The sequence below is a fragment of the Macaca nemestrina genome, chromosome 12, assembly GCF_043159975.1.
Source record: "Macaca nemestrina isolate mMacNem1 chromosome 12, mMacNem.hap1, whole genome shotgun sequence".
NCBI classification, from domain to species: domain Eukaryota; kingdom Metazoa; phylum Chordata; class Mammalia; order Primates; family Cercopithecidae; genus Macaca; species Macaca nemestrina.
The window spans coordinates 17,398,791-17,412,806 of NC_092136.1; the positions used below are offsets into that span (position 1 = coordinate 17,398,791).

At 36.2% G+C, this 14,016-nt stretch overlaps 1 long non-coding RNA gene across 3 annotated transcripts in view; it reads left to right on the forward strand.

Annotated features, from left to right (window-relative positions):
- The window catches only part of LOC139357451 (uncharacterized), a 50,117-nt gene that overhangs the window by 27,106 nt on the left and 8,995 nt on the right, over window positions 1-14,016 (forward strand). The window lies entirely within an intron of this gene.

Sequence of the window (14,016 nt, forward strand, 5' to 3'; positions counted from 1 at the left end):
AGCAGAACACTAATTCCCTTGCACCAAGTCATCCCAAAAAAAGTTTTATTTCACTAACAAAGTCTAAAGACAAAGAGATCAAATAACTCCAAATAGTGTGTTCACTAGTCTAAAACTTGGAGATCTTGGTTCAAGATTTCTTCCCAGCAAATTTTAGATTTCTGTATAGACTAATCACCATTCAGGCACAGATAGGCTAATACTTTTTTTTCTCCCGTAGGAGGCCAGATAAGAGAACATCTTAGCCAGATCCTTTGAATTTATCAAAAGAATATTGCTTAAAAAATACATTATTCAGCTGTTGATTCAGAAAACTAGTTTTGCAAACTATTCCATGTTGGCCGTGTTACCAGTGGCTCTGGTGCGAATGACTGTAACATCTGCTCAAAGCTAAACTATAAAGTAACTTTGACACCCTGTCCTTTAACTAAGCAGCTGAGGCTTTAAGGGGTGATGTCTAAGGTCTGCCTCATCAGCTGAAAGAGTGAGCAAATCTATGAAGACTCACCATGTGTGAAAACATGTGGAAGCAAGAGTAACAACAGAAGGCACCAATGTGTCTCAAAGACCCCACGTGAAGGTCTGCCCATCCATGGTTAGGGCTCAATAAATGTAACTGACTTGGAATCGTTCCACCCCTAAAAGGCACTGCTAAATGCTGATCCTCTCCCTAAGGGTTCACCACGTGCCATTGATGCCACCCCTCCATGTGCCAAGTCCAGCCCTTAATGACTTTCTTGCTAAGAAAGTTGTAGGGGAATAGAATAGAGTCAGTCTGCCCTAAAACTCACTAAAAGGAGAGTTGAGGACATGATTGCTGGGCTGAGAGGCCCCGAAGCATCTAAGATGTATGAAATGGAAAGTTGAGGTCAGAGAACTGAATTCCCTGAACTTTTCTAGCACCCTCTCTCTGGGGAGTTTCTGAGAAAAGCAAAAGTCAATTTCCCAACTGCTTCATTCAGAGGTTAGGGAACCTATCTCTCATTAATCCAATTATAAAACAGGGGACTTCTACTTCCTCCCTCATGATTAAGCCCCGCATATTCTGGCCTCCATGGGTTTCCCTCTCCATTCTCAAGTAAGCGACAGAGGAGAATCTAACATCCCATCACCCCCTGTCGCCACCAAAGACACACTCAAGGGGCCATTGGCAAATTCTTCTGCCCTCATGCCTCATTGGACCAAGGATGTTGGTGAATTCCAGGAAGACTCTAACTAAGTGGACCTGGACCACTTCACAGATTAACTTTGGACATGTCACCTGAATCACAGCATGCTAGACATGTAATTTACCCCAGTATTAGTGAATATTGTAGATGTTCATTTTATTCATATTTCCTTGTTTTAGAATGTCACAGCCTGCAGAATAATTTTTTTGTCCTTACTGAAAATGAAATATTGTATGTGTCTTTAGACCCTTGTGAATTATCATGCACAAATAGCTTTAAAAGCATGTATTCATTCTCTATCTCTCTCTCACACACACACACACACATGCATGCACACATGAACTTCTACTTCCTCCTGCATGATTAGCCCCCTCAAATTCGTCCTGTCCAGTACATTCAGTTTAAAGATGTGAAAACAGCCAAAGAGGAAAAATAACTTGTACTTGTAGCTTGGCTAAACCAACTCTCTCTTAACACCTACTGTAAGAGCCATCCAACTGCTTGTTCTTAAAGTTCTAAGCATTTTATCACAAATTCTTAACACGTGGTTTTCACATGCAGGGGCTTCAGAAAGGCTCTAGTTGACTATATCAGCTGCTAGACATAGTTTCCTAAGCAACAGCACATTACATTTGTGTTGGGCATTATTATATCTTTCAACTTTTCCAACATCTCACATACAGTCAAAGTAACACTCTATTGGAGTAACTACTATGCCTATTTGACAGAATAGGTAACTGAGGCTCAGAAGAATTAACAGAATGGTTCAAACTTATAAAACTGATAAATTGCCCAGTCTGGTCGAATGACGAGGTGTTCCAGTACCTCCCAACTCACAATCTGTGATTGGCAGTTGATGTCTTTTTAGGAAGCAAACAAGCCAGTGGAAAGATGAACAAGGTTTCCCCACTCCCACCTGCTTCTGTTCTATGCAGCCTGCTACTTCTTCAAAGTTCTGTGTCCTTGGCTAAATAAACCATGAAACAAGGGTATAAGTGTGGCCTACTCCTTTTCTCCATGTCCCTCCTGAAACACTATAAAAACTCAAGCTCTTTTTTTTCCCCATTTTTCTCATCTTTTTTTATTATTATACTTTAAGTTCTGGGATATATGTGCAGAATGTGCAGGTTTGTTACATAGGTATACATGTGTCATGGTGGTTTGCTGCACCCATCGACCCATCATCTACCTTAGGTATTTCTTCTAATGCTATCCCTCCTCTAGCCCACCCCCACCACCACCCTCAAGCTTTATTTTTAAATCCCAGGGTATTCTCCTATTTAAAGAAATCTATGTTAAGTATTTCTACATGTTATATTAATAATGCCCTAATTTATCAGTTTCAAATGAAATAGCTTTGGCTGCTGTCATAGCCACAGCCTTTCTCATCTTCCTACTAAAATACTCTGCCAAACCAAACATTTTAGGTGAAATATTATGTAATTATTGAACAACACCATGAAATGAGTACTTACATTATCCCATTATGTAGATAAGAAAACTGAGGCATAAATTAGTAAGAAACTGTCTGATTATCACACTTGCCAAGTGACAGAGTTATAATTTAAAAGTAGACAGTCTGACTCCAGGGCCTGTGCTATAAACCTCAAGCAATAGGTAATCAGTCCATACTGATTTTTAAACAGCTAGCATTTTACCTGCCCCTACCAGCTGTCAGCACCTTTCTCTCTACATCTATTTGGAAGATTATTGAAAATCTAGAAAATAACTTGGAAGAAAATAGGAGATGATCGAGAGTGCTGGGAGAGATTTGTGGCAGCACATTATGCCTGGTAGGAATAGTGCCACAAGTAAATTTCTTTAAGCAGAAACAAATGTTGGAAATAAATGTAATTTACTCCAGTATTAGTGAATATTGTAGATGTTCATTTTATTCATATCTCCTTGTTTTAGAAAGTCACAGCCTGCAGTATAAGAATTTTTTGTCCTTACTGAAAATGAAATATTCTATGTGTTTCATAAACCCTTGTGAATTATTATGCATAAATAGCTTTAAAGGCATGTATTTATTCTCCCTCTCTCTTTCCCTCTTTCTCTTTCTCTCCCTCTCTCTCTCTCTCTCTCTCTCACACACACACACACACACACACACACACACACACACACAAACATGCTATCCAAAGTTATCAGCTCCCTGGTATATTTTCGTTATTTTTATCTAAGATATAGTTTGGTGATCTTCCAAAGCAGTATGTATGAATTTGCTTGATAGTTTTTTAGTTATGTGTGGTATTTCAGATGGATGCATGCAAACTTATTTACATAACAGCTCTTAAATATATAGACATTTGGGGTGTTTCTAGGTGTTTGCTATTATAAGCATTACTACATTGAAAATCCTTATTCACATGTACAAATAGATTTCTAGGATGTATTTTCACAAGTGGGATGCTAGTTCAAAAGATGTAAACATTTTTTATTTAGATAATGTCAAGTTGATTTCAAAAAGCTTTTTATCAAATTATACTCCCAACATCAATTTCAGAAACGTCCATGTAATATCCTATACCATATTGAAATTGTAGATTTTCAGTCTTCTTTTATTTTCGAGAATATGTTTTTAATCAAGAATGATCCTAGTAGAATACACAAAGAAGGAAATCAGATTAACTTACTTTGGCTTTACATATGAAAAATTTCATTGAGCATGAAATTCTTGAATCAGACAAGAGTTCAGAAAATATACTTACTTTCTTGGAAAAAAAATACTTAAATGGTAAGTTTGAAAATTTCAAGACAGAACTGAAATCTGTATAAGAGGACTAAATATAAATTCCAGAAATGAAAGATATAATATTTAAAATTGAGATCTCAATGAATGGTTTTAATAGCACATTAGATATGACTAAAGAGAATTAGTCAGGAACTAATCACAGAGGAACTAAAGTACTAATCAACACTAGACTTTTATAAGTTGAGGATAAATTTTTAATCTCTAGAATAGACCTAAAGAAAAACTAAAATAATAAGTAATTTCCCAACTAAGAAAAGCAGAAAAAGGAAACAGAATATTTGAGAAGCCAACATCACCCTGATAACCAAAATCTGGCAAAGACACAATGAAAAAAGAAAATCACAAGCCAATAACCCTGATGAACACAGACGCAAAAATCCTCAACAAAATACTAGCAAACTGAATCCAGCAGCATATCAAAAAGTTAATTCATCACAATGTAGTAGGTTTTCTTCCTGGGATGCAAGGTTGGTTCAATATATGCAAATCAATACATGTGATTTACCACATAAACAATTTTTTTAAAAGCCATATGATCATCTCAATAGACACAGGAAGAAACTTTCTATAAAGTCCAATATCTCTTCACAATAAAACCTTCGACAAACTGGGCATCAAAAGAACATACCTCAAAATAATAAGAGCCAGGTATGACAAACCCACAGTCCACATCATTCTGAATGCACAAAAGTTGGAAGCATTCCCCTTCAGAACTGGAACAAGACAAGAATGCCCACTCTTACCTCTCCTATTTAACATAGTACTAGAAGTTCTAGCCAGAGCAATCAGGCAAAAGAAAGAAATAACAAGCGTCCAAATAGGAAAAGAAGAAGCCAAACTTTCTCACTTTGCTGATGATATGATTCTATGCCTAGAAAACCCTAAAGACTCCACCAAAAGGTTCCTAGAACTGATAAATGACTTCTGTAGTTACAGATTACAAAATCAATATACAATAATCAATAACATTCCTACATACCAACAACATGCAAGCTGAGAGCCAAATTAAGAACACAATCCCATTCGCAATTGCCACCAAAAAATAAAAAATCTAGGAAGACCTCTAACCAAGGGGGTAAAAGATCTCTACAAGGAGAATTATGAAACACTGCTGAAGAAAAACAGAGATCACACAAATGAAAGGGAAAACAGTCCATGCTCATGAATTGGGAGAATTGGTATCCTTAATATGGCCATACTGCCCAAAGTAATCTATAGCCTCAACACTACTCCTGTCCAACTACCAATGTCATTTTTCACAGATTTAGGGAAAAAATATTCTAAAATGTAATAATGTAACCCAAAGAAATCCTGAACAGTCAAAGGAACCCTAAACAAAAAGAACCAAACCAGGAGACATCACATTACCTGATTTCAAACAACAGTATAAGTCTACAGTAACCAAAACAGCATGGTACTAATACAAAACAGACACATAGACCAATGGAATAGAATAGAGAGCCCAGAAATAAAACCTCACACTTAACAGCCATCTGATTTTTGACAAAGTTGACAAAAATAAACAATGGAGAAAGTATCCCCTGTTCAATAAATGGTGCTGGGAAAGCTGGCTAGCTATATGCAGAAGAATGAAATAGGATCCCTACCTTTTACCATATGCAAAAATTAACTCAAGATGGCTCAAAGATTTAAATGTAAAACCTCAAACTATAAAAATCCTAGAAGACAATCTGGGAAATACCATTCTGGACATCAGCGTTGGCAAAGAATTTATGGCTAACACCTCAAAAGCAATCTCAACAACCACAACAAAAAAATTGACAAGTGGGACCTAATTAAAGAGCTTCTCACTACAAAAGAAACTATCAACACAGTAAACAGATACCCTACAAAATGGGAGAAAGTATTTCAGCCTATGCATCCAACAAAGGTCTGATACCCAGAATCTATAAGGGACTTGAACAAATCAACAAGCAAAAAACAAACAGCCCCACTAAAAAGTGGGCAAAGGACATAAACAAACACTTCTCAAAAGAAGACACACAAGCAGCCAACAAACATATGAAAAAATGTTCAACATCACTAATAATTCAAGAAATGCAATAAGATATCATCTTACAGCAGTCAGAATGACTATTATTAAAAAATAATAGATGCTGGGGAGACTGCAGAGAAAAGGGAACATTTATACACTACTGGTGGGAATGTGAATTAGTTCAACCACTGTGGAAACCAGTTTGGAGATTTCTCAAATAACTTAAAACAGAACTACCATTCAACCCAGCAACTCCACTGTTGGGTATATACTCAAAGGGTAATAAATTGTTCCACCAAAAAGACACATGCACTTGTATGTTCATTGCAGCACTATTCACAATAGCAAAGACATGGCATTAATCTAGGTGCCCATCCATGGTGGAATGATAAAGAAAATGTGGTACGTATATACCATAGAATACTATGCAGCCATAAAGAAGAACAAAATCATGTCCTTTGCAGCAACATGGATACAGCTGGAGGTCTTTATCCTAAGCAAATTAATGCAGAAATAAAAAACCAAATACCACATGTTCTCACTTATAAGTGAGAGCTAAACATTGGGTACTCATGGTCACAAAGATGGGAACAGTAGACACTGGGGACTGTTAGAGTGGGCAGCGAAGAGGGGGAAAGGGCTGAAAAACTACCTATTGGATACTATGCTCAGTACCTGGGCAATAGTATCAATCATACCCCAAACTTTAGCATCACACATTATACCAATATAACAAACTTGTGCATGTACCCCTGAACCTAAAATAAAAGTTGAAATTTTAAAAAATTAAAAATAAAGGAAAACAGAATGTGTTTGATTAAATCAAAAAATGTAAGAACAGATGAAACAATTGGAATGTGTTTGTAAGGTTGTAGATCTAGATGTAAATTTATCAGTTATTATATTTGATGAGAATGGAATAGACAATCTAATTTATAAACCAAAATGGATATACTAGATGAAAAGAAATTCAAACCTATATTGTTAACAAGAAACACACCTAAAACACAAGGACACTGAAAAGTTGAAGGTTAAAGAATGGAAAAAGGCTTACCCATCCAAACTCAAAGACCTCTGATGAAGCTATAATAATATCATATAAAATATATTTAAAAGCAGAAAACTACTATAACTGGAACATTTCATAATGATATGATTCCATTCACCATTAGAGTTATAATACTATTCTGGGTAAATTTTAAGAATCATTATCTTTTAAAGATACATTCTGAAACACTTACAAAATAAATTACATAATACCTGAGTTTTTTCAAAATGTTATGGGGGATGAGGTAGATGGGAATATAAATAAAATAAGCTTGACCATGAGTTATCTGTGGAAATTATGTTATGGGTAAAAGAGATTCTTTATACTATATTGCCTGTTTTGATATATGGTTACATGTTCGATAATAAGAAGGTTACAAAATGAATCTAGCAAGCATCACAGCCTGATGCCTTTCAAGAGGAACTCCATTTGGTCCTGTGAGTTCAGTTGGTGATTCTGTTGCCTGATCCAACTAGATGGTTGGCTAATTCTGCAGACTATTTTGAAATGACTCTTCTTTGCAAGGTGTTCATCAGAATGCCAAAGGACAGAGTGGAGACTTAACTTAGCTTGCTATATGAGAGTTGTATGCCTATTTGCATTGACATGTGTAGCAAAAAAGTAATATGTGGAATCAGTGGCTTTTATACCTACATCAAACAATTCCCTGTAATAAACAGACAGGCAACACTTGAAATGTGCATGACCTGTGTGGGGGAAAAATGTTGAAACTCTGATGAAGAACACACAAGAAGACATGAACAAATGAAAAGATGTATCATGGTTTTGGATAGGAAGACTCATAACATTATAGAGTCTATTTTTTCTAAATACATGTATAAGTATTTATAAAATATAAATTTGACTTCAACCATATTTTTAAAAATATCTAGAAGTTTGGAAAAAAAGAGCAACAAAATGGGTCTAGCCCGGCCGGGCGCGGTGGCTCAAGCCTGTAATCCCAGCACTTTGGGAGGCCGAGGCGGGCGGATCACAAGGTCAGGAGATCGAGACCACAGTGAAACCCCGTCTCTACTAAAAATACAAAAAATTAGCCGGGCGCGGTGGCGGGCGCCTGTAGTCCCAGCTACTCAGGAGGCTGAGGCAGGAGAATGGCGTGAACCCAGGAGGCGGAGCTTGCAGTGAGCCGAGATCGCGCCACTGCACTCCAGCCTGGGCAACAGCGTGAGACTCCGTCTCAAAAAAAAAAAAAAAAAAGGGTCTAGCCCACCGGATATTAAAATATCCTGTAAAACTTCCAGAATAAGAAACAACATGGCTCTGGATACTCCAGAAGCAATAAAGGAAAATAATGATAATTTACATGAAAAGAAAAGACTTCTGTATGTTAAAAAAGACTTCTGTATGTTAAAAAAAAAATCATAAACAAAGTCAAAAGACCAATGACCAGGACAAAAATCTACAATTCATGTTGGAAAGGACTAATTTTTATATGTAAATAATTCTTAGAACATAATAAGAACCACAACCCAAAAATGAATAAATAATAGGAACAGATTACAAAAACTACAAATGGGCTTTAAATATATGAAAAGATCTGTCAGAATCTGTTTGAGAAAAAATAAATAAATAAAATTATTTCAACATTATTCAACATAAGAGAAATATAAATTTAAATTATACTATGCTCCCATTTTTCATCTATCAGATTAGCAAAATCTCAAAATTTAACAATATATTTTGCAGGAAAGACAAATTTTTTGGTGAGAGTACAAGTTGGTATGAATACTGTGAAGGGCAATGTGATCATCTCTATCCAATTACAAAGAAATACACTTTCTGGATGATTCATGATGTTGAGCACCTTTTCATATACCTGTTGGTCATTTGTATATCTTTTCTAGAGAAATGTCTATTTAAGTTCTTAGCCCATTTTTAAATCAGGCTCTTAGTTGTTTTGCTATTGAGTTTTATGAGTTCCTTATATATCTTAGAGATTAGCCCTTTGCAGATATATGGCTTGCAAATATTTTCCCCCATTCCTTAGGTTGCCTTTTCACTCTGTTGATTGTTTCTTTTGCTGTGCAGCCTTTTTGTTTGATGTAGTGTTGCATTTTTATTTTTGCTTTTGTTGCCTGTGCTTTTGGTGTCAAACCCATGAAATCATTACGAAACTCAACATCATAAAGCTTTTCCCCTATGTTTCCTATGTTTTCTTTTAGGAGTTTTACAGTATCAGGTCCTACATTTAAATCTTCAAACCATTTTGAGTTGATTTCTGTGTATGGGGTGAGATAAGAGTCTAATTTCATTCCTCCACATGTGGATATTCAGTTTTCCTAATGCCATTTATTGAAGAAACTGTTCTTTCCTCATTGTGTATTCTTGGCACCCTTGTCAAAAAAAAAAGTGGATCATATATATGTGGATTTGTTTCTGGGCTCTCTATTCTATTCCATTGGTCTATGTCTGTCTTTATGCCAGTACCACACTGCTTTAATTACTATAGCTTTGTAATACATTTTAAAATCAGGACATGTGAAATCTCCAGCTTTGAAAAACATACATTTGATCCAGAAGTTATATTTTTGGAAATATAACTTACAGATTAGGTGTACATATTTAAATTAAGGTTATTTGCTGCAGCACTATTGGAAAAAAATTCAAATACCCATCAGTAGAAGACTACCTAAGAAAATAATAGTATGCAAACACCACATGTTCTCACTCATATGTGGGACTTGAACAATGAGAACACATGAACACAGACAGGGAAACAACACACACCAAGGCCTGTTGGGGGGTTGGGAGTCGAGGGGAGGGAACTTAGAGGGCAGTCAATAGGTGCAATAAACCACCATGGCACACATATACCTATGTAACAAACCTGCACATTCTGCACATGTATCACTTTTTTTTAGAAGGAATAAATTTTAAAAAAGAAAATAATGGTATGTCCATTTTATGAATACCACAAAACTGTAAGAAAAGAATGAGGAATATTTCCTTGTACAAATATTTAAAAACTCCCAGATACACTGTTTATAAGTTTCAGATGCATTTATATAGTATGCTATAACTCACGTAAAACATAGAAATAAATAAGAACATACATATTATACTTGTATTTGCTTAAAGAAACTCTGAAAGAGGCTGAACACGGTGGCTGAGGCCTGTAATCCCAGCACTTTGGGAGACCTGGATTGGGCGAATCACATGAGGCCGGGAGTTCAAGATGAGCCTGGCCACCATGGTGAAACCACATCTCTACTAAAAATACAAATAGTAGCTGGGCATGGTGGCTCATGCATGTAGTCTCAACTACTCAGATACTGAGGCAGGAGAATCACTTGAACCTGGGAGGCAGAGAGTGCAGTGAGCTGTGATCATGCCACTGCACTCCAGCCTGGACAACAGAGCAAGACTCTGTCTCAAAAAAAAAACAAAAACAAACAAACAAAAAAAAACTCCGAAAAAATACAGGAAACTAAGAAAACCAAAAGAGAAAGGGGGAAAGTAGAAATGGAGAAAGGAATGAAATGAAACTTTTCACTTGTGTACCTTTTTATCTTCTTTTTCAAACTTGATGAAGACTCCCTTTGCACAAAAGTAAATTAAAAATTTAAGTAATTTTTCAAAGAAAATATATCTCTAATTAATGGTGTAGGAAGAATCAATATCGTGAAAATGGCCATACTGCCCAAGGTAATTTATAGATTCAATGCCATCCCCATCAAGCTACCAATGACTTTCTTCACAGAATTGGGAAAAATTACTTTAAAATTCATATGGAACCAAAAAAGAGCCCACATTGCCAAGACAATCCTAAGCCAAAAGAACATAGCTGGAGGCATCATGCTACCTGACTTCAAACTATACTACAAAGCTATAGTAATCAAAACAGCATGGTACTGGTACCAAAACAGAGATATAGACCAATGAAACAGAACAGAGCCCTCAGAAATAATACCACACATCTACAACCATCTGATCTTTGACAAACCTGACAAAAACAAGAAATAGGGAAAGGATTCCCTATTTAATAAATGGTGCTGGGATAACTGGCTAGCCATATGTAGAAAGCTGAAACTGGATCCCTTCCTTACACCTTATACAAAAATTAATTCAAGATGGATTAAAGACTTAAATCTTAGACCTAGGCCGGGCGTGGTGGCTCACGCCTGTAATCCCAGCACTTTGGGAGGCCGAGGTGGGCGGATCACAAGGTCAGGAGATCGAGACCATGGTGAAACCCCGTCTCTACTAAAAATAGAAAAAATTAGCCGGGCGCAGGGGCGGGCGCCTGTAGTCCCAGCTACTCGGGAGGCTGAGGCAGGAGAATGGCGTGAACCCGGGAGGCGGAGCTTGCAGTGAGCCGAGATTGCGCCACTGCACTCCAGCCTGGGCGACAGAGCGAGACTCCGTCTCAAAAAAAAAAAAAAAAAAAAAAAATCTTAGACCTAAAACCGCAAAATCCCTAGAAGAAAACCTAGGCAATACCATTCAGGACATAGGCATGGGCAAGGACTTCATGTCTAAAATACCAAAAGCAATGGCAACAAAAGCCAAAATAGACAAATAGGATCTAATTAAACTAAAGAGCTTCTGCACAGCAAAGGAAACTACCATCAGAGTGAACAGGCAACCTACAGAATGGGAGAAAATTTTTGCAATGTACTCGTCTGACAAAGGGCTAATATCCAGAATCTACAAAGAACTCAAACAAATTTACAAGAAAAAAACAAACAACCCCATCAAAAAGTGGGCAAAGGATATGAACAGACACTTCTCAAAAGAAGATATTTATGCAGCCAACAGACACATGAAAAATGCTCATCATCACTGGCCATCAGAGAAATGCAAATCAAAACCACATTGAGATACCATCTCACACCAGTTAGAATGGCGATCATTAAAAAGTCAGGAAACAACAGGTGCTAGAGAGGATGTGGGGAAATAGGAAAACTTGTACACTGTTGGTGGGAGTGTAAACTAGTTCAACCATTGTGGAAGACAGTGTGGTGATTCCTCAAGGATCTAGAACTAGAAATATCATTTGACCCAGCCAACCCATTACTGCATATATATACCCAAATGATTATAAATCATGTTGCTATAAAGACACATGCACACGTACGTTTATTGCAGCACTATTCACAATAACAAAGACTTGGAACCAACCCAAATGCCCATCAATGATAGATTGGATAAAGAAAATGTGGCACATATACACCATGGAATACTATGCAGCCATAAAAAAGGATGAGTTCATGTCCTTTGCAGAGACATGGATGAAGCTGGAAACCATCATTCTCAGCAAACTATCACAAGGACAAAAAACCAAACACAGTATGTTCTCACTCATAGGTGGGAATTGAACAATGAGAACACTTGGACACAGGAAGGGGAACATCACACACTGGGGCCTGTCGTGGGGTGGAGGACAGGAGGGAGGGATAGCATTAGGAGATATCCCTAATGTAAATGACGAGTTAATGGGTGCAGCACACCAACATGGCACATATGTAACAAACCTGCACATTGTGCGCATGTACCCTAGAACTTAAAGTATAATTAATAAATAAATAAATTTAAGTAATTTTTCAAAGAAAATATGTCTCTAATCAATGGTGTAGGATAATCTAAACACACAAACAATGGAATAAATCATTTTAAAAACTAATTATCCTAGATCATTTTACATTGTGTGCGTGTGTCAAAATATCACTCTGTACCCCATAAATATGTACAATTATTACATGTCAATTAAAAATAAAAGGGGGAAAATAAAATATAAAACTTAAAACTGATAGATTTTACTATAAAGAAATGTAAGCTTTTAAACATTGAAAACTTTATAAATAAGGCTCAAAACCAATTAAATATGAAAACATTCACCGTCACAAAAATTAAAAATGCAAATTAAACAACAGTAAGATGCCTTTCTAATTTACAAAACTTTATTTTTATTGTTATAGATTTAAGTTGTACAAATGTTGTTTTGTTTCATAGATACATTGCATAGTGGTGAAGTCTGGGTTTTTAGTGTAGCCATCACCCAAATAGTGTACATGGTAACCATTAAATAATTTCTTATCCCTCACTCCTCCCCCATTATTAACTTTTTATTATAAAATGATTTGACTTACAAAAAAGTTCCAATAAAGAACAAAGAATTCCTGTTTTCCCTTAATCCAGATTTCCCAAATATTGGTATTTTGCCATGTTTTCTTTATCCTTCATTCTCTCAATAAATAGATATGTAGACAAACAGATGGGTAGAATTTTTCTGATACAGTGGAAGTGTGGAGAAGTAGGTCAAAGGATGCAAACTTGCACTTATGTAGAATAAATAAGTCTAGAGATCTAACGTGCAACATAAGGACTTTAGTAAATAATATAGTATTGTGTGATGGAAATTTGTTGAGGTAGATTTTAGGTAATCTTACTGTAAAAGAAAAAGCAAACTCTGCAAAGTGATAGGTATGTTAATTTGCTTGACTAATAATTTCATTGTGTATCATGTAGGTATATCAAAACAGTATGTTGCTCACCTTAAAGATACACAAGAAAAATGATAATTTTTCTGAAATGTTTGAAAGCTGCAAACATCATGTCCCTTTATCTCTAGATATCTCAATAAGCAATTCCCTAATCCAAGAACATTATTTGAGACAAACACAGTACAATGATCAAACTCAGGAAATTAACACTCATGTAATTTTATTATCTCATTTACAGAGTTTTGTCCCACAAATGTCCTTTATCTAATATCCAAGACCCAATCCAGGATCACATGTTGCCTTTACTTGTCACCTATTTTTTATCTTGAGTAATTCTTCCTTCTTTCTTTATCTTTACACATGTGAAGACTGAAGGACAGTAATTTTGCAGAATGTTCTTTGTTTGGGCTTTCCTTGTGTTTTTTTATGATTAGAGTCAGGTTATATATTCTTGGTAAGAATAGCACAATAATGATATTGTGTGTCTCTCCCATGTACCATATCAAGAGGCACATGGCATCAATGGGTCTCATTTCTGGTGATATTAACTTTGGGCAATTGTTTAGAGGGGAGGGGCTATAAAG